At 32.8% G+C, this 21,554-nt stretch overlaps 1 long non-coding RNA gene across 1 annotated transcript in view; it reads left to right on the top strand.

The window, feature by feature from the left end:
* Positions 1–21,554, top strand: part of LOC135849494 (uncharacterized) — a 109,485-nt gene that overhangs the window by 2,626 nt on the left and 85,305 nt on the right. The window contains exon 4 of the long non-coding RNA XR_010559551.1: positions 14–123. This is a non-coding gene — a long non-coding RNA (uncharacterized LOC135849494). The remainder of the gene's footprint in view (positions 1–13; positions 124–21,554) is intronic.

Genomic DNA, 21,554 nt, shown 5'->3' with positions numbered 1-21,554 from the left:
ATTTGTTTTGCAGGTCTCGTTTACACGGAGAACGTGAATTATTCATCGGAGCTGTTATACGAGTATACGACGAGAATCGATTGCCGGAATGGAAATTGTAGATATGATTTGGTGCGAGTTACGGTGAGTTTTTAAAAGTTAGCGATTTTTTTTCTTCTATTTCAATTTTGTGTGTTGTATGTTCCGTTTGTTTTTTACGATTTTTTTTTTCAAGTAAGAAACTATAAAATTACAAACTGGTTTGGTAGGTAGTTGTATGGTACTCCTCCACTCTACGCTCCCAAAATATGTCAGATGTGATTGAGAAAATTACGTAAAAATGATCCAATGATCCTTTGAAATGAATTGATAAATTTTCAACTTGAAATTTGAAGTCCATTCTTATTCTCTCATCTTCATAAAACCAGAATATTAAAAACTGTAATAAAATTCGTACCAGGTACTAAATTGGAGGCAACATAGGACAAATTGCTGATTAATTATGTAGGCCTAGGTACATTTGATCTGAAGTCTCTATTCGGTTTTGAGTTCTCGAAGTTGAGGTTGAAAGTTTCCCCTCACCCTCCTCCTCCTCCTCCGACTTCCTTGAAGCGGTTTTCTCAATTCAGTATAGAAAAAAAAATTTGTTTAGGGTGTTTATATGTAATTGCTAGAGGATTTTTTCAAAACGATGTTTGCTGGATTTCTGTAATTTTTGATGAAATTCATTCAAGTTTGCTTGAATAAATATTAATTTTTGGCGATTTTAATGTCGATTGTACATATTTTTTACTTTATGTAATTTTTGTAAAATTTTAAACGGTTTTGGTAAAATACTTGATCAATTTTTCGTAGTTTTCAACAATTTTTTTTCGTGATACTTCGAACATTTTTGTGAGATTTTGCTCAAATCTTGCAATGTTCATTATTTTGAAAAGGTTTCAATTCGGTTCAGTGGAAATTCAACTGTGCTGTATTGAATTTTTGGCTGAATTTTGTTTCATTTTTTTTACGAAAAGTAGGTGAATTTCTGGTGATTTTCAGTAATTTTCGTGCCAATTTTCTTTTTTCTTGTTTTGTTTTTTTATTACTTCAAATGGTTTTTTCAAAATTTTGATTAAATTTTGATGGTATTTCATTGGTTTTTCGTAATTTTCTAAAAAAAATTTCAATATCTCAAGCACTTTTTTTTAGAGAGAGATTTTGCTCAAGTTTTACTATGTCGATTGTCAGTGATTTCCTATTGTTTTTATGTAAATTCAACTAGTCACGATATTGTAGGCAATTTTTTCTCACAATCACAAGGCAACCTCTTGAGGTGTCACACTCCGATTTGAACGGGACCGCGATTTTTGGAAACAGCATACCTAGTCTAAAACCATTATAACCAAATTTTCAGCTGCCCAAGTTCATTTTTTGATTTTTGGCGAATTTTTGAAAATTCAAAATTGACTGTTTTTGGCGATTTATGATTTTTTTTATAAAGTACGTACTTGATCAATAAAAATGGTCAAAATAAGTCCCAAAACTAATACATAATAATTACCCAAATCCAAGTTTCACCATTTCCAGCCAATCTGGAGCCTTCCAGCGCGATTTTTCGATTTCTCCAGAGTTTTTGACTATTTTTATTGATCAAGTACGTACTTTATAAAAAAATCATAAATCGCTAAAAACAGTCAATTTTGAATTTTCAAAAATTCGCCAAAAATCAAAAATTTGGTTTTGGGGGTTTTAGACTATGCTCTTTCCAAAAATCGCGGTCCCGTTCAAATCGGAGTGTGACACCTCAAGGAGTTCCCTTGTCAGTTTTATGATGAAAAGATTAATTTTTTTGGTTGTGATTTTTATTCATTTTTAGCCCATTTTACAATTTTTTTCATTTTATACCATTTTTAGCAATTTTTTGTGGTTTTTAATTATTTTCATAATGTTTTATCGAACCATGACCAATTTCTAGAGATTTTAAATGATTTTTATGACAAATTTGATCATTTTTTGATTATTTTATGAAAAATTGCAGCCAATGCAGCTGATTGTAGTTTTAGCAATTTTTAGCACTTTTTTCGAAATTTCAGAAATTTTTGAGAGATTTTGATCAAGTTTCACCCCTGTTGACAATTTTTAGTGGGGTTCAATTTTTTTAATGTGGTCTTAGCAAGTTTTAAGTTTTAACAATGTTTTATGTAATTTTTGCTGAATTTTGTTCACTTTTAAAAATCCAATTTTGTGGTCATTTGTATGCAGATTTTAAAGTTTTTGGCGTCTAATGTAATTTTTTGCCAAATTTTTAAAATAATTTTGATGATCATTCTGCGGGTGTATTTTTATTTTCAACAACTTTTTTCAATATTGCAGTGATTTTCGAAGAACTTTAGAATACTTTGTGGGGTTTTGACGAAATTGCATTCAAATTTGATAGTATTTTAGTCAGTTTTGGTAAATTTTTCTCGAGTTTCGAGATGTTACTATTTTTTTTAGTGGGTTTTCAATGTTTTTATGCTACTCGTATTTTAAAATCGTTTTGTTGAAATTTTGCTCAATTTTATCAAGATTTCATCAATTTTTGGTAATTTCTGTTTATTTTAAACCTGATTTTATGTTGCTATTGTATAATTTTTTGCATTTTTCGCGTGATTTCCATTTCGATGATTCAATTTTTTGTAATTTCCTTTGAATTTTTGACGATTTTGAAGGATTTCTGCAAGAATTTTGGTAATATTTTGTGACACGTTACATCGGTTTTTGGTCATTTTTTACTACAGATTATTGTGTTAGGGCATTTAAAACAAATTTTTCGCCACAGAATTCCACAACATTTTGTGAGTGTAATTTTCGCTCGAGTTTCAAAAAGTAATGAAATTTTTTTCAATAATGAAATTTTAATTTTATGATTTTTTTATTCCTTCTACATAATCTCTTTCAAGGATTCAGAAAGAAGTAAGGGCGAAGAGAGGGAAATGAATCTTGCAAAAATTGTCAATTTCAATTACTTACATGTCCTTCTACTTCTCAAAAATTTCCTGACTCAAACCGAATTTTCCTCATAAAAATTTCAATTTTTGTATCCAAAAGAGAAGAGAGAAGGGAGGTGTTGTGAGGTTATCGATCTGTCTAAAGTTAATTTTTGAATGAGGTCGTATGAAAACTGAATAAATTTTTGTCTGCACTTGAATGGTAAAGTCTTGGAAATTGGTCACTTATTCAATCATTTTTGTGATGAACATAATTTTGACATTTTTATAAAATTTGTAATGAAGTCATAATATTTTTTACATGTTCCAATACCATTGGATGTATACGATTTCCAAAATCCTCACAATTTTTCCAATGACCAATTGCAATGATCTTGAAAGAATTGGTTCAAAATTTTGTATAAGAATAAAAAATTGACCGAAATGTGGCTCTGAAAAAATTGGAGATGTGAAATTATTTTGTGAAGGTTTATTGAAAACAAAACGAGAACTCAAGTCCACGTTGTCTTCTCGTTGAAAAAAACTTGCAGAATCCACTCCCTTCTCCACTCCCTCAAAAAAGTCATTTGTTTGAAATTTTTTTAAAATCGACGTTCATTAAAATTGAATGAAAACTGGCGTTATTGTCCCATTTTTAAAATTTTCGTCAAACCAAGATACATATATCCTGCTATCCAATTTACCCCCTCCCCCCTTCATCGGATTCTCTTCCACTTCGCTGTTTATTCTCAATTCATGTTGCATACTTTCAATCATCTATCTGTATCCAAATACCATCCCTATACGAACAAGCTAACCTCGTGTAAAGGGCGCTTTTGACTTATAACAGATTTTTATATTTTTTTAGCATCTGGAGACCTTTTCGTTTTTTTCCTCTTCTTTTTTTTTCGCTCTTCTATTTAATTAGAATTAAAATTGGAAATCCATTTTTCATTTACGCGGCGATGAAAGAAACAAAGAGAGAGAGAGAAAACGAAAGAAAAAAGTGTATTTTAGTCGAAGCTTAATTTCCTCGCACTCACTTGGCAATAGAAGTTACTTTTTATAATGGAAAACTTCGGGGCAAAAATTATTAAAATTACTTAATTTCGAGAAAATATTTCATTTCTTTTATCAACTTTGAAAATATTTTTTCTTTCGACGAAAATGGCTACGAAAAAAAAAGAGGAACGAGAAAAATCATTTTCGAAAATCGGGTTCAGAAAATTATTTAGCCTATTGTACTCGATTCGGCCTATAGCTTAAAAATGTGAGAGGATTTTCTTATAGGTCTAAGGCCTATACTTTAAAATGTACGTATAACTTTTGCTGGTAGGCTATACGATGCGATAAAAAATACGTTTTATTAGTTTTTCCATCATCGTGTACTGTTACTGTTTTTTCCTTTCAAATGAATATTTTCGATGGGTAAAAACTTGGCTGCGTTTGCATAAGAAAGCAGAGAGGAACTGAGAAGGTGAATGGGAGAGGGTGCTCGTTCTTGTCTTTTTGTTTTTATTCCTAGCGTATACTAAGTATACATGTGTAGTATAATATTTCGTTGGGAAAAAAAAGTAAAACACATCACGCAGCATATCGTGGACTCAACTATGATATACGTTTATAAGAATATTATATCGTTTGAAATATATATAAAAGGAGAGAAAAAGAACACTACCGGAGGAAGAAAAAAAATCGCCGTTTTAAAGCGCAGAATAACGGTCTAAAATTACATGCAATATAAGATGTGTTGAAGATAACCATATGTGGTCAAGCCTTGATTTGTTTTCGATATGCGAAAACACCGGAAAAATCTCATAACTTGAGCACCGTACCGTAGTGGACCTAGTAGGTGGAGTTGGCCGGTTTTTCGCTCTCCAGTCGAACTCGAAACGGTCGAATAGTGACCAGGGGTTGGTAAAATTGGTTCGGAATGTTTTTCGAGTCGGATTTAGATGGCAGAGTTTCCTCAAACGAGACGATGAGTCGTTTCCTTGTATCCTGGTTCGTCGAGAGTATACGTTTTTTTGAATCTCGAAACCACCCCCTCCCCTCTCGACCCCTTCGAATTTGGAGAAAACTCAAAGTATTGGAGCATTTTGCATACCTAGTTACCTACGTATAGAAAATGCACGTCTGCGGTTTCGTTCGTTGGCCGTGCATGTTGAGAAATCGTCCATTTTCGTCTCCTATTTTGTAAAGAGTAAAAGGGGCATAAGTTAAGACCAATGGGAGGTTAGAAGCGCAAACGTAATAAAATTGCAAAATAGCTTATGTTCACGTGCTTTGAAATAATATCAAAGATGATATTATCCGTTATTTGGGCAACTGTACGGTAAAATACAATACTCGCGGGTAATTCCGCTGATAAAACATGATAAATTGTTCTTTCAACATGCTTTATCATCAATATTCTATTTTGTTTTCTTTGGTAAGTTATTTTTTCTCTTTGTTTTTTCGCGTTTGGCTTTTTTTGTTTTATTTTCGATTTCGAGATGTTATTTTTCTGTACACCGACACGCTCTGCCATCGCGTACGTATCCTTTTTGCTATGTCATACGTTAACATAAAAATTTAATATTATTTCTTTTAAAGGTAGGTAAATGAAATACAACGTAATCGTGTGTATGCTGTACTGTTGCTCGTATACGTACGTCTTGGATAGGTTAGATAACCTAAACCTATCTATGTACTGAGATACGTGTATTCGAGTTTTCGTGCTGTGGATTTTTTATTATTATATTTAATTTTGACCAGTTTCGGTATCAATTCTGAAACTTTTTACTTTGAGTGGTATGGAGGAGAGGGTCGAGTTTTTCCTCGTTAAATTTTCAATTATTATTTTTTTTTTTTTTCAAGATTTAAATAGATTATTGTACTTACATAAAGTGGAACTTCTTCTTTACCTATGGTGAGGTTTAAATATATGTATTGAGTGCTTGGAAGAAAAAAAGTCCAACGATTGAAATTTGATAATTTTGACCTCATTTAGTTGCATTTGGTGAAATTAATTTTTACTCGTGAAAAGTAAGCCCCACACAAGAAATAGAATCCTGCCAAAAGCTGCCGAGAGAAAATAGTAACAAAAAATTCCTCCTCTTCCCTTACCCCTTAAGAGAACTTCACTCTTGTGGAAAAATTTTGAAAATTGTCCAGAATTTTGCAATTTTCAGTCAAAAAGTAGGTGAATTTTGTGAAATTGTGCATGTTCAGGTGCTTGATATTGGTAATTCTATGAAAATTCAAACAGATTCTATCGTTTTTCTCATTAAAATGTTTGACCTCGTTAGCGAAGCAGAATGTAAAATGTAACCACCCCCTCCCCCCGGGTCACGGTACTACAGAGTTATTTTGGTTTTCAATTTTTCCCGTAAGTATTTGAAAAAAATTATTCATTTTGAATTTAATTTTTAGAAAAATTTTTGTTGAAAAATTATGGCTATTGCGGTATAAACTCGACTTTGGAAGTTGAAATTAATTATCAGTAACAAAATACAACAAACAAGTATCATCAACAGACGAATCAAATAACTCATCAGGACATAGAGTAGATAACTAAATAAATAAATTATTTATTTTATTTCATGGCTCGAAAGATTTGCTGTTTTCCAAAACCGGACTCAAAAGTCTTGTGTTTTTCAAAAATTGCTAAAAAAAAGTTGAGTTTCCACCAAAATTAACAAACTGTTCTGTTTTCAACCAAAATTGCTAGAAAGTTGTGTTTTTTGTCAGTATCTTTGGAGAGCCCGTCAATTTTATAAAAATTGCTAGTAAAGCCATTTTTTAAAATTGTTTAAAAATCTACATTACTGCAAGATTTTTTTTGTGATTCTTTCAGAATTTTGACTTTTTTTCATTTTTTATGTTCTATCTTTTTACTCCACTTAAAAGTTCTATGTTTTACCAAAACTGCTAAAAAGTTGTGTTTTTTGTCAAAATCAATCAGATTTAAAATTTAAAATTTATTCCATACTTTTTCTGGAATTTTGAAACTTTTTTTTTTTGCTTCTCAAAACATGAATTCTTGATTGAAAAATGTCCTGCTAAAAGTCCTGCTATTTTATTTTAAAATTTAATTAGACACCCTGAAATTTCAAAAAAAAAAAGTAGTTTTTTTGCCAATAATTCCACAGAGCTCCTGCACTTTTTGGTCAAAATTGCAAATAAATCCTGTTTTTTTTTTCATTTTTTTGAATCGTATGAAATTTTTCGTTCCTTTTGTTGTTCTTTCAAAATTTTGTTTTTTCCTCATTCTTTGTATTTTTTTTTTTTTTTTTTTTTTTTTTTGAATCCAAGTAAATGCTGACATTAAAAAAATTTTCAAAATTCAACTTGAATTGAGTTTTACCTTCTCTTTCTCCGCCCGAATGGTCCAATGAAATCAATTCGATGCCAAAATGCCCAAAAATTACTGTAATACTGAGCGGAATTTGGATCGAAATACACTTGAAAATTTTTTTAAAAGCCCATAAAATGAAAAAAAAAATCAAAAAAATGAAAAAATTGAAATGCCTAATTTTTGATCCTGTGAAAAATGGCAACCTTGTTCGATAAGTTAAATAGGCTGTTATACCTATTTACTTGGTAAAAATGTGAAAAACAGGTGATGCATGATCATGTAAAAGTCATGATTTTTTGTTTGGAAGTTTTGTTAAACACCCCAGATTTTCAAAACTTTTAGGGCATTCAATCTTTATAGGTACCTTTTATTTTTTCAAATTATCCTGTTTACTCGTACTTTAATTTTTTAGCCGAAAAAATTGCTGGTAATTGTAAGAAATCAGATTCAAACTTTCTCAAAAATAAAAGCTACCCTAGTAGGTAAAAGTGTGTGGATTATTGAATAAAATTTGCCGTCGCTCTGATGATGTTTGAAAAAAATAGAAAATTAGAAAAATCGGTCCAAAAAAGTACGAAAATTTAGGAAAGATTATTTCTTTGAGAGACAGACTGGACATTTTGATTTCATACAGGATTACAGGAAATAAAGTAAGTAGGCCAAGGTACCTATCTTGATGAGAATTGAAAACAAAAGACCAAAGTGTGGCACAGAATTTTTTATTTTCCCCTCCCATCCACTTTTTTTGCTGTGAAATTATCAATTCTCAATTTATTGTAGTAATTTTCCAAAACCCAGGTGTAAGAGGTTGGAAAATTTTCATTTGAGAAAAAAAAATTGAAAAATGAAAGGTTGCCTCAGAGATTTTTTTCGAAGTGAAAATTTCTGTAGGAGAATTTTTCAGTCATTCAGGATTTCTATTTTCTACGTACATACACAAAATGTTGAGTAATAATGATGTAGCTCTGGTTTACTTATTGGTCGGCGGAGAGAGAGAGTAATGGTCCCAGAAAATTTTTTCGAAATCTATGTTCGTACATTTTAAAAATTTGTAAAGCAATTACGTGAACTTCAGATATTTATGTACCAAATTTCTTGTTTTCAGCGTCTCATCTCCTACTTAATTTGGCAAAACAGTTCAAAATTTGCCTCGAAACTGTCAAAAATTTTGTTTTTCAAGATTAGCTTCTATTTTTAATGAGGCCAAAAAATCCCGGATAACTTTAGATTTTGTTTTGAGGCTAAAAAAATGTGACATTAGAAAAAGAAAAAACAGTTTTCTTAAATTTTTAGTATTATGTACCTTTATTTTGGCGCCCCCTCTCCTCAATTTGAAGCCTCTGAAATAAAAATTGAACCTTTGCTGTTTTTTCAAGGATGAAAATTTGAAAGTTCGGTTTTAAAGCTTTTGAATTATTTTAACCGTTGATTCCAATAAGTCTCTTGTCTAATATCTGCAATGTTTCGCGAACAAATCCATTCCGAATCAACTAGTTCAAATGTTGGAAAATTGCGGAAACCCCCCCTCCCCTCCTCCTCGTCACAACATTCTTGTGATTATTTTGAAGATCATCGAAAGGAACTCGCCAAAAAAATTCAAGTTTCATCAGACGGTTCTACTTACTTAATTTTTGGTTCAAATTGAAGCAGAGTAATAATTATGTAATCTTAAAATGTAAATCGTGTATTTACGGCGAACTGGTTATGCAAATCTATTAACACATTCTTAACGCGGTTTGAATGAAACCTGAAAGTAGGTGAACCATTTGAAGAGAAATGCTGGAGTTTTTTTTTTTAGAAGCTGACTCGCGTTTTTATTTAATATTTTACAAATAAACTGGAACCACCCCTCTCCCCCTCTTCAGTTACTCGAATGCCCTTACGTGGATTAATTTAGAGCTCTGGCCCTGTTGTATGAGATTAGGTGTAGGTTGAGTGAGTTCTTCTACCAAATATTTGAAACACAAGTGTACAGTTTGGATAGTTTAATCACGACTAAACTTGGTATACAAAATGATATAAAATGATATCTTAAGCTAGAAAATAGCTTATATTTATATGGGTAATTTAGGCTTAAAACTGACAGTCGTTGTTTTATTGTTATTATTTTATTTTCTCGCCTCTAGTCACGAACCTAGCAAGGCATCGTTTTACGTATGCCTTGTTTTGGTTCGTTGGCCTTCTCTCTACCTATTCGTTCATATTTGCATACTGCAAATTTTCCTCCTCTCGGAAAAAAAATGTCCTCATTTTTACTCTATACTTTCTTTTTCTTTTTCAACTCAATTTCAATTTCTTTCTGACTTTTTCTTCTCTCCTCTAGTAAGTCTAAATTTATCTAATAAATAGTTTATACAATCCATTGAATGGCTGCAGTTATACTCTTCTGGGTAGTCCTTCTCAAAAATGATGCTGTGGTTTTGTGATTTCCAATTTTGAAAGTTTTTCTTCCAATTCTTTCCCCTTGGTTTTGGTTTCTTCATGTGGTATCTGGTGTTTCCATTCGAAATGTTTTGGAATTTCTCTGATTTCTGTTATGTTTATGTGACTGTGTCCATTTTCAATCATTGACCCTTGGATATGGATTGAAATGGCTTCTATGGCAGGTTATTACTGATTCTGAGTTTGTTTTTCATTTTTCCTGTGATATTGCTATTCTATATACATCTATTTCATAAAAATAGCCTATTCCTTCAACTATAGGAATAATTTATATAAAGTACTAATTTTTCTATAAAATGAATTCTGCTGAATTGGCAGTTTTAAATAATTATGTACATTGTGATCGCGATGTATTTGCGATATATTTTCCATTGCTATACTTAGATTAATTCTTAGTTTTAACTAGGTAGGTAGACAGATAGGTACCTACATTTTTTTTTTTTTTTTTTTTTTTTTTTCATTCATTTAAGTACAGTAGGTATGTTTTCATTGATATTTACAATCTTATATGAACATTATTTACATTTTGGGCACTTGAAGCCCCAAGAGGTCTAGTTTGGGTTACTTATACCTATACTAGGCCAAATTACAATCAGGAGAGGTTCTGAGGACACGATGGATAAGGTACTACTATTTCCTTATCCTTCCCCAGAATTTTCTCTCCAACCCTGCAAGCCCTCAGATGTTCTTGCAGGCTCCCTACTTTATTGATCTTTATAGCTAAACTATGTCTAATTAGGGGTATTTTTGTCAAAATTGAGTACATTTTTCAGTGGTTTTCTGGAATATTTATTTTTATTTCTATTTTGGCAAATTGTTACACATATATGATACATGTTCCTCGCCTTCTTTGTATGCTGGGCCCATAAAATTTGCTGATTTCTGTGATTTTTCTACCTATTATTTCATAATTTTAGCTTACATTGTAAAATTCATAAGTATATTTTTTAATAGGTAAATCTATGATCGCGAGCTCATAGATAGCTTAAAAATACTCGTAAATCTAAAGCTCCTAAAATACTTCATAAATTTAACCCTTAATACTAAATTTTTCAGCAAATTTTTGATTTTTTCAATCTCGAATTATGTACTTTTTGAGACGCCTAATGTGAACAATTTCAGGCTTGTCTTCTCTTTCTATTTCATAATTCAAGTCATTCATTTTCCTAAGCACTTTATAGGGTCCATTGTACTTTGCAGCAAATTTTCCCTTGTGCTTAAATGGAATTTCTAGAAGTACCATATCTCCAGGTGAATGGTTCACTTCTTTGTGTTTTTTGTCATATTCAATTTTCTCTTTTTTCTGATTTTCAAAAATTATTCCAGGTACCATTTTTCTGATTTTTTGGATTTCTTCTATTTCTTCCATCCTGTCCCTTTTTGCCCTAGTGTCTAGGGACAGTCTGTTTTCTATTGGTTGATTTGGATTTTGCCCATACATAATAAAGTATGGACTGAGTCCTTTAAATCTCACCAATGGAGTGGTATTGTATGCAAAAACTACAAATTTCACAAATTCACTCCAATTTGTCCTATTTTGGTTACAATAATGTGCCAAACTTTTACTCAGCACACCATTGAATTTTTCAGTCCCTCCTTGTGTCTGTGGGGAAAATGTTGAACTAAAGGTCAGTGTAATTCCGAGTCGCTTACAGGTTTCTTGAAATTCGGAATTTTTAAAATGTGTTCCATTGTCACAAGAAATTTTCTTTGGGCATCCATAAATCGTCATTAATTCATAAAGAAATTTTATGACTGCATCAGAGGAGGCTGTGGCTACTGGTTTGGCAAATGCAAATTTCGTAGCTCTACATGTGCCCACCAGTATGTAGCTGTGTCCGGAGCTTTTGGGCAAAGGGCCCACAAAATCAATTTCTAAGTGTCCTAAAATTTCACAAATATTTATTTCAATAGGTTTCAAAAGTCCTGGAATTTTTCCAGCTTCCTTTTTCCGAATCTGGCAGGAATGACAACTCCTCACGTAATTTTTCACATCCTGGGTCATTCCAGTCCAATAATATTTCATTTGAATTTTATTCAAAGTTTTATTTGCTCCAAAGTGTCCTCCACTTATAGCACAGTCATGGTATGCATGTAGTATCTCGTTTATAAGTAGGCGAGGTACTACTACTGGCCTTCTAATTCCCATTGGAGTTCTTTGATTTATGACCAATACTTCATTTTCATTCAAATCATACCTCCTACTTGCCCTTTTATACTGTTTATAATTTGGATGTTTTTTATCAAGCTGACCTTTTTTTGCTTTTATTAAATTGTTACAATATTCATCTTTCTGTTGTTCTTCCTTGAAATTGGTTCCAATTTTTATTTCATTTGCCACTTCTGTTCTACTGAGCACATCAGGGACCACATTTTGTTTCCCTGGTTTGTGCCTAATTTCGAATTCGTAGGGGGAGAGTTTATCTATCATTCTCCCCATTCTGGCATTTGGATCTTTCATCCCTCTACAGCTGACCAGAGCTGCATGGTCAGTATAAACTGTGAAGGGAATTCCAAATAAATACTCACGAAAATGGGTAATAGTCTCCACTAGAGCTGTCATTTCTAGGTCATAGGCACAATATTTCTGCTGTGATGGTTGCAGTTTTTTACTGAAGTAGGCTACTGGATGAGTTTTACCTGTTTTTTCATTTACTTGAGATAAAACACCTCCAATAGCTATACTAGATGCATCTGTTTCAACTATAGTTTGCCTATTTTCTTTATAAATTCCCAAAACTGGTTCACTGGTCATCAATGTTTTCAACCTTTGAAAGGCTTTTTCATGTATTTCTTCCCATTTCACTTTTGTATTATTTTTGACATCTCCTTTAGTCAGATCAGTCAAACAAGCTGATTCTTTGGCAAAATTTTTTATGAACTTTCTGTAGTGCCCTACCATTCCAATGAATGATTGGACCTCCTTGATAGTCCTTGGTTGTCTGAAATTTACTATGGCTTTTATATTTTTATCAATTGGTTCAATTTTCTTTCCATTCACTTTATGGCCTAAAAGTTCAATTTCGTCATAGAAAAATTTACATTTTGAGGTTTTGAGCTTTAAGTTCAATTTGTCTAGCCTTTGTAGGGTTTTTTCCAAATTGAGTAAAGCTTGCTTAAAATCTTTTCCATAAGCACAAATATCATCCATGTAAGCCACCATGGCCTCATAAAGTAGATCCGCAAATTCGGCATTTATGGTTTTGCTAAAGGCTGCAGGGCTGTTCATCAGTCCCTGAGGTAATCTTGTGTATTGAAATAACTGATTTTCTATTATTATGGCAGTTAAATATCTTGAAGCTACTGAAATTGGAATTTGATGAAAACCAGAGTTACAGTCAAGTAGGTTGAATAATGTGGCTCCTTCTAGGGCCATGAGTATGTTGTCTATCCGAGGTACAGAATTTTTATCAGCAATTAATTTCTCATTGAGCTTGCTAAAATTGCATAAAAATCTGTATTTGTCTTTTTGTTTGAGTAGAAAAGCTGGTGCACTGTATTGAGATCTTGATCTTTCTAAAATGCCTGATTTGAGCATCTCTTTTACCTGTCTCCAAATTTCCCTCCTTTCTACAGGAGCCAGTTTATAAGATCTCAGGCTAACAGGTTCGTCATCCTTTACTTTGAGCTCATATTCTTCCACATTTGCCTTGCTGATATGCAAAGAGTCCATGGTAAATAAATGCCTAAATCTTCTCAATAAATGCACAATTTTTTTCCTATTTTCTCCTTTCATTTTGGGTGAAATATCAATCAGGTTTCCTTCTAGGTCTCTCACCTCATCTTCATTTTCGTTTATTTCACCTTGGGTGTGGTTTTCCTAGCCTTGAATATTATTCACTACCTGTTGTTTGTTTTCTTTATGGTCTTTAAAAACTCCGATTCTTTGCAATTGGTATATTTTTTTACTCACGTTTGTGTAATTAAATAGCTGAAGTATGGCCTGTTTGTTATTTTTAACACACACGCCTGTTGCTTTTATGCCTGATTTTTGATGAAACAAATCATTAGGTATTATCATCCTGTTATTTTTATTTGGTTTTATGTCATCAATTGTGATTATTTTTCTCTCTTTAGGTTTCAAAATAATTTCTTTGAAAGAAATTACATGGTCTCCAATAGTGTCAATTTCTTGTTCAGGTTGTTTGAAATTTTTCAACCATTTTTCATCCATAGGTATTTTTATGGCATTTTTCCCAGTTCCTAGTTGGATATATTTATTTACGAAATCTATGACAGCTGCATGTTGTAAAAGAAAATTTATCCCTAAAATGATATCTGAATTCAAGCCCTCTGTTACATGAGCTTCTACCTCATATTTCTGGCCTTCAATACTGAATATTTTCTTTAATTTTCCTTTCACTTTCATAGCAGAGTCATTTGCACACACCAAATTTACGTCAGATTCTTCAAGTTCACTGTTGCTATGTGGTATTTTTTCATTAATCAGCGTTAAATTACAACCAGTGTCTATGACACCTTCATATACATGGTTACATAACTGTATACTAACGTTGAGGTGGTTACCATTTATTTTACCTACCTTCAACTTTTTTGCTGATTTTGCTTTTTCCTGTTTACATTCCGAACGTGCATATTTACGAGTATATTTACGTTCGTTGATGGTTATAATTTTTTCTATAGTCTTGGTCTCGTCTGTATTAAAATCTTTCAACAGAGTAAATTTATTGAAATGTACAATATTTCTAAAGTACTCTGTTTGTTTTCCATTCTGTAGATAAAATGTTGGTGTGTGATTCGGAACTGGGTGCCTACTTCCTCAATCTTCTTTATTCTTTATTTTCCTCTTACTTGGGTCCAAAAACCAGCAATCATCAATTAAATGGCCTATTTTTTTGCAATTTGTGCAAGTTTTGTTGGACTCATTTGTTTTTTCCTAGTCATTTTTCTGTTCAGTATTGGTTTCTGAATGCCAGCAGGTTTCCTTGAGATGGCCTGGTCTTTTGCAATTTGTACAAAATTTGCTTGATCTGTTTGGAGTTGGTCCTTTTCCACCATTATTTTGACCATTTCCCCAGTTTTGTTGTTTATTTTGAAATTGATTTTGCCATTGACCCCACTGATTTTGCGATCCTTGGAACTGATTTGGTAATCCTTGGAACTGGTTCCACTGTGGTTGGTAGGTATTGAATGGATTTTGAGAATACATGGGATTTTGCCAAAAATTTGGTGGTTGCCAAAAATTATTTTGTTTCCAGTTTTTTGATTTATTTTTTCTCCATTGGTCATTTTTTGATTCGTTTTGGTTTGATTTTTGTACAACTACTTGGTTCACTTTTTCAACTTTTTCTCCATCTGATTTACTGATTTTTTCTTTCAATTCAAAAATTGCCTGTTCCATTTTCGCTACCCTATCTTCCTCCTTGCTGGATTCGATTAATTGTAGATTATTTTCGTATTTTTCAATGTTGTGCTTTAATTTTTTCAAATCACTATTGTCAAATAAACCTATAGCAGAGATTATTTCTGGTCTTAGACCTTTCATTATATGTTTACAAACTCGTTTCATTTCCATTTTATCGTCTACTATAGCACAGTAATTCACAACGTCAGTAATATATTGCATTGCTGACTCATCTTTTTCTTGCTTCCTTCTCATTAATTTATTTTCAGTTAGGTCTATGTTTGCACTTTCATTGAATTCTTCTTTAAATCGTTTTTCTAATGTTTTCCAGTCTTTGACATCTTTTTCTATTTGATAATAAACTTGTAAGGCTAGGTATGTTAGGTATGCAGGAAAATATTGGAATTTTTTCTCATCATCCCATCCATTAATTTTGGCATATAATTCGTAATTTTTCATAAATGTAGTCACATCACTGTTGATTCCTGAGAATTTTTCAGGATGGAATGTAAGTGGTTTTATTATTGTTGTATTCGTTCCTGAACCTCCTATTGTCATTTTGAAAAAATCTAGTACTTCTGGGTCTTGAGGAGATGTAATTAATTTTTCGTAAACTTCCTTAAAATATTTTGTTTTGAATTCAGTTCCTTCTTCAGCTCCTTCTTCACAAAATTTTCGCAATTTTGATCTGTATTTTTCAACTGTGGTTTCTCTTGGAATTTTTAATTCATCGAAATATTTGTCAAATTTTTCTTTTGGAACACCAATAATCCAACTTAATTCCAGGTTTGCAATTTTTTCCAACTTTTCAGGAGATGAAGTAATTAAATTATCACTTGATATTTCTAATAGAAAATTACTAAAGTTACTTGAATCAATTTCTATACTAGAGGTTAGTTCACTTGAATCACTTTTAAAATTAATTTCACTTTGGTTATTGATTGAATTTTCATTCATTTACCTTGATCATAGTATGAGTAGGTACACTTCGTTCTTGGTAGGTCCGTTCGAGCGCCAATTTGTTGTATGAGATTAGGTGTAGGTTGAGTGAGTTCTTCTACCAAATATTTGAAACACAAGTGTACAGTTTGGATAGTTTAATCACGACTAAACTTGGTATACAAAATGATATAAAATGATATCTTAAGCTAGAAAATAGCTTATATTTATATGGGTAATTTAGGCTTAAAACTGACAGTCGTTGTTTTATTGTTATTATTTTATTTTCTCGCCTCTAGTCACGAACCTAGCAAGGCATCGTTTTACGTATGCCTTGTTTTGGTTCGTTGGCCTTCTCTCTACCTATTCGTTCATATTTGCATACTGCAGGCCCCGATGAAGTATTCAAATCATCAGAAAACCAGACATAGATGGGTATAGGTTTCAAAATACGTTCCTCTTTATTTATAATTTCTTCTGTATAGGTACCTAATTCAAGTCAATTTCTCGTGATAAAAAGAGAAGTCCACCAATAACCGATTCGAAATCAGAAATTCAAAGTCTCGTTCAACTACACAACCGACGAGTGACGAACGTATCGATACACCAGAGCCAGAGCAACCCTCTCCTCCCTCTCTTCGGTGTAAATTCCAACCCTTTCATGCAAAACCAATCGTACGCTGTAAAAATGGTAAAAATACACGCCCGTTATAATTGTTTTTTCTGCTGGTTGCTTTTTGCATTTTTTTTTCTCTTTCTTTATCCCTCGAATTCTCAAACATTCGAATAAAATCACGAGCTGTTATTATGATTTTTTTGTGCTGCTAAAAACAATAAGTAAATTTTTCAAACTCCTTTAAATTATTATATAAGTTCGTTTTTTGTTTTTTTTTCTAAATGAAGGGACTCGAAATGGTATTCGGACCAGTGCCAAAGTATGCGAGGAAATTTTTCGATAATATGCGAACTTTGAAACGAGCTAAAGTTGAGGATGAAAAAAAAACGCTACAGAGTGAGAGGAAACCCTTTTGAATATAAAAGCTCGCTATATTATGTATAGTTAGTGCTAAGGGAGGTGGTTTTTTTCTCTCTTCTTCGTTTTTGAAAACATATTTTCAATTTAATAAATTTATTATTTATAACGGTCGTAAAAACCTTTAAGCAGAAATTGAACTCAATTCCATTACCGAATGTTTATGGCTGTAGAAAGACAGAGAGACAAGCGAGAGAAGAGGAACGCGTTTAAATACGAGCTGAAAAAGTTTTTTAACTCGCGATAAAAAAAAGAAAAATTATAAATGACTTCGTCGAATTATGTGACATAGATGCGGAGGCGGGGGAAAAGGGAGAGGCAGGCATCTATCAACTAACTAATATAATACTTACGCCTGCTTCATGGGATGGTAGACTACTCGTAAGCTGCTGAGGGTTATTTTTAACGATATTCTAACGTGAAAACACTTTGGTATTAAAAAGTTGCCAGGCTTTTGGTGGGATTTTTTTACTGCTGAGCGGGTCTCTCTTTGGTGGGCGTAAAAATGACGTTTAGAAATGAAGCTTATTTTTTTTCGAGTGTGTGTGTGTGTGTGTGTGTGGAACGATGGATGGTGTGAGAATGCGACGAGGTTTCTCAAAATGTCGAGAAGTTAGTGATCTTGATCGAGGTGTTGGAATGTGATTGTGTTGTGGAATAGAATTTGGGTACGATGGTGAGAATTGAGCAAGTACTACTGAGCAGTTCAAAATTCAGTTTGCCGAATTGATTCTTATATTTTTGACGAATTTTTGAAAATCCAAAATTAATCTTTTTCAGTGATTCACTTTTGAAAGAATATGTAGGTATATTATTCAGTAAAAAAGATGAATATTAGTCCTGAAACTATATATCAACCTCCCTCTCCCCCTCCCCCAACAATCGAATTTCACCATTTTCGATTTCTCCAGTGTATTGAAATTTCTGCAGAAGGCATGAAAATCAATTTGGGCAGCTAAAAATCGAGTTTTAGTCTATTCTCGACTCATTTAACAATTTTTTTTTTTTTGAACAAAGTCATTACTCATTAGGAAAAAAATTCAAAAATTTTCTGTTCGTTGGGAAATATTCCAAGTTTGCATGAATGACTGTATCTTGTCGAAAATCAACCGCACTAATCTGAATTTCACAATTTTGAGCCGTTCTGGAACTTCTAGGGCGATTTTGAATTTCTCCAGAAAGTGTGGAAATTATTTAGGTATGCTAGAAACCGAGTTGTGGCAATCTGGATCTGTTAAACAAATCAAGAATAAGCCACAACTCGATTTTTAACCACCCTTATTAATTTCCTCGCCTTCTGGAGAAATTAAAAATCGTGCTGGATGCTCCAGAATAACTGCAAATGGGAAAATTTGGTTCGTGGAAGTTGCCATGTAGTAGTTACAGGATTTTCCTACATTTCAACTGAATTTTACCTTCAATGTTTTTTTTTTCAATTGTTGAAAATCGTTCATTTTGAATTTTTCAAGTCTCCAAAAATCGAAAAATCAATTTGGGCAACTTGGATTTTGGATTGGGCGTTTCAGAGAATGTTTTTTTTCAAGAATCGCTGCATTCCCGTTCAAATGTGGGAGGGACTCCTCAAGAGGTTCCCTTGTCAGAGACTGATTCACTTATGCAATATCTTCCTTGCCTACAGCCTTTGAAAAAAACAACAACAACGAAGATCTTTATTTTAAAATAAGATCTCAACACCCCTGAAGGATACAAGGGCTATCAGTTTTGAACTCTTTATTGACCTGATCCTAGTTTTTGAGTTTGAATGGTGACTTGGTGTCCCTTCAAACCCATATTTTATTTTTTTTTTAAATTAAGAACTGGAGGGCACAAAGCGAGGTTTCCATTCGAAAAAATAGATAAGTCTTCAAATTCCATGCCTTCTGTTCAATCAACATTCCATTCCACCTTTTCATAATTTTTACAAGTTTAGATGCCTAAAGGGGCTCTGAGGGGTTGTAATATGCTGTATGGTGGTAAAATATGACGTTTCATTGTAGAATTGGAAGAGAGCTGAATTTTAAATTATTGAATTCATGTTATCCACACTTCAAAACCAAATTTTTAGGAGCTGAAGTCGATTTTTAGAATTTTGGCGAATTTTTAAAAATGATTAAATGACTGAAATTGCCCATTAACTGACAAGGTATTTATAAAAATGGTAAACCACGAGATAAAAATCTGAAATTCGGTTTGTATGCTATAAGTAAAGTTGACCTCCCGAATCGATTGGAAATATTTTCGAGTCGATCTGATGCCTCCAGAAGAAGTTGGTTTTTCTGCAGCTTGCTATGCTGGAATCGCTCCACAATGCGCAGTAATCAATTTTGACAGCTGGAATTTTAATCCTATCATAAGTTTGATATTCTTAATCGACCAGAGTAGTTGAATCGCGAATCTGAGGTGACGAGTTCACTCGTGTATTTTTTTTTTTTTACAAAGTCGAATATTCCATATTTCAAAAAAAATCCAGTAGAACGTATTTCTGAAGAATATTATCCAAAACTTCGTCTTTACACTATAATCAACGTTCTCGAATCTATTGCGATCATTTTTGAAACGACCTACTCAGAGCCTCCAGCAGAAATTGATTTTCTCCAGCATCCTACTGAAATCACTCCAGAAAGTGCTGTAATCAACTTCGGCAGCTGAAAATTTGGTAACTTGGTTCTGAAGTGTTGATGACACGAACTTCCAGTGAGCCAAATTTCGGTCAAATCAGAGGTGACGAATTTGACGAAGTTTCCTTTCAGTAAATTCCAGTGGCCCCTACACAAGGAAATTTTTTCACTTAAAATTTCATAGCAAATCGAGAAAAAATACTGTCATGTTTAAAATGCATAATATAACAGAATTAGGGCTTAGTTTATGGCCAAATTTGTCTTTTTTCCTGATTGTTTGAATTTAAGAGTTCAAAAACTTCTTGAATGATTTTTAAGTTAACTTGATTTTGAAACGTTTCAATTTTCAAAATTTTTTAAAATGAAATTGAAAGCATGAAATTCGTATTATTAAAAAAAAAAATTTCCATCTGATTTCTTGGATTCAGAATTCCAAAATTTCATAAACTTTTTGATTTTATCAAATTCAATTTTCAAAATTTTTAAAGTGAAATGGGAAGCATGTTTGTATCATTTTTTGATACCTCCTCACTTTTCAGTGTCTCTTGATTTTGATCCAACAAACTCTAAAAGGTGTACTTTTGGAAAAAAAGTTGAATTTTGATGATAGGCGGGGGGAGGGGGTGGGAGGTAAAAAGTCGTTCGAAATTGTCCAACTATGAAGCGAAAATCCTTGAGAAAATGTTATGTGTCAAAGGACGATGGATGCTGAAGACGAATTCTGTAGGTGGTTTATTTCTAAAACCATCTCTGTACAACCTGCCTTTCCCCCTAAAAAAAATGATAAAATAACCAAGGAACGTGGTAGAAAGTTTCACTAGTCGGTGGAAATTTTTGAAAAGGCTCGACTGGCGTTGGCGTAGCGTAGTAGGTACAATTTTGGGAACCCTTGTAATATCGAGATGAAACCTGATGTTGCGATATTTAATTTAATCTGCTCTTAATATCGCCGTATGAAAATATAATTTATTACCCGTTTGGAAAAAATCCAATCGAAAAGTTGCTAAATGCTCTTTTTTTCCTTCCTTTTCGGTATAGTTTTTCTTCTCTTCAACGTGGCACAATATTAACAAAGATTTTTGTTTATTATATTTTCTTGGAGAGAGCGCTACGTATGCCGGGGTTTTCCTTTATTAAATCCAATAAATATTAACGTATGACAAGTTACACGTTGTTAGTTTTTCCCAAAAACAACTAACACACAACCGACGAAGGTACCTATATAGTGGAAAAAATATACGTGTAAAAAATTATCGCCCTGGAATGTGCGTCGCGTTGTCAGGGTGTGAATGTGTGTGTGTGTGTGTGTTTTTTTAGGTAAGGTTGTGCACGCGCGGATACAATTTTTGAAATTAGTTTTATTCGAGTTAAGTGATTTGGTATAATAAATTACAATATTGAGCGTGTCATTAGTTCGACGATGGAGGGAGAAACAGCAGACTCTCTCGGGTTAGGGTTTTTTTTCTCAATATTTATGGTAAAAAGTTATACGTGAAACGGTTTTTTTTCACGCTCCCTATATAGTACGTACTTACTTCTCTTATAAGCGGATAATTTTCGATGTGAAAATAAAAACTACTTTTCGCGATACCTTTACCCCGATCTTTTTCATCGTTAAGTGGTGGGATGAAAAAGTACACACACACGATGTTCGAGCTCATTTAGTTGCTCGCGTTGATAAATTTGCATATGTTTGAGTTTTTACGGCGTGGCGTTAATTAAATTGCATATTCTGATGATCGAAGGTGTTGACGAGTTCTGAAGGTGATTTTTCGTGTGTATTTGCTTCGTATAAGGAGAATGGAAAGTGTGGAAATTGAGGTCTAAGGGATTTTTTTTTGAAAAACAAGAAGTTTGCCAGTCACGTCGATGATTTTTTGTGGAG

Source organism: Planococcus citri, chromosome 5 (assembly GCF_950023065.1).
Source record: "Planococcus citri chromosome 5, ihPlaCitr1.1, whole genome shotgun sequence".
NCBI classification, from domain to species: Eukaryota; Metazoa; Arthropoda; class Insecta; order Hemiptera; family Pseudococcidae; genus Planococcus; species Planococcus citri.
This window is presented reverse-complemented; position numbering and strand designations above follow the sequence as displayed.